Source organism: Atta colombica, unplaced genomic scaffold, assembly GCF_001594045.1.
Source record: "Atta colombica isolate Treedump-2 unplaced genomic scaffold, Acol1.0 scaffold234, whole genome shotgun sequence".
Taxonomy (NCBI): domain Eukaryota; kingdom Metazoa; phylum Arthropoda; class Insecta; order Hymenoptera; family Formicidae; genus Atta; species Atta colombica.
In genome coordinates, this window is record NW_017259332.1 from 163,562 (window position 1) to 164,619 (window position 1,058).

Here is a 1,058-nt window from a genome sequence, read left to right on the forward strand (position 1 = left end):
ATCCATTATTATATCATTATACATCATTAATTGTCCTCCTTTGTAATTTTAGATGAATATATTTAATCTATTAATAGTATCTACAATAAAAATCTTCAAAATGTTTCAAGAGTTTCCGATTCGAATTAATTTGTTATTAAAATTAGAAAACACATCTGACAGATATTATTACAGGAAAAATATTTTTATTAAGTTTTTAATCGATTCTTAAGAACTCATTTTACATTTCGGTAAAATATAATCAACCCGCTTTACATAAGAAACTATATCTCAACTTAAATATATAAATGAACTCGGAACAAAATAGTAAAAATTGTTATGATGATAATAACTAATAGTATATAAAAAAGAGGTTATATAACGTAGAATAAATATTTAAGAAATATTCTAAATTTCTAAAGTATAGAGAGAAATATTATTACAAGTTACATTACACTTGAGAACGTTCACATTCGACGGTGCAGGTTTGAGGGAAGTAGCATAATTGTACCCTGTGGCAAGACACAAAGTTGCAAAGTGTCGTCCGGGTTATTGCATCCGGTGCTGTCGGCTTTCACTCAAACAGTTCCCTTGATTGCTACGTCGGGCCCCGAATCTTGCATGATCGTCCACGGGCTGACAAGCGCGGAGGACAGAAGGGGATGGGAAGGCAAAGGACGTCGGAGGCATGGCAACGTCTAATTATTATCGGGAAAGGGAGTTCTCGTTGAATGAAGGAGGGCCGGCTGCACGATCTCGGTCCTCCACGTGTGTCTCCAGCCGTGATTGCACGTCGCGCTGTTGCCTTGTAATCTCACCTCCTCCATTCTCGGTGCAGTCACCGAGATCCTTACCCTCCATCCACGTCACCTCGTTCTTTCATTGTGCTTCCCTCATCGATTCTCGATGGCCGGAATCCATCATTCCGTCTTCGATTTCACCGCAATCGCGTTATGCAATCAATTTCCCGATTTCGTTATGTTTTATGCAAAAAATTACTGACTTCTAAATTATACGGCGCTTTTAATGGTGTGATAGTAATATATTTTTAATATAAATTAGTTTTATATATATATATA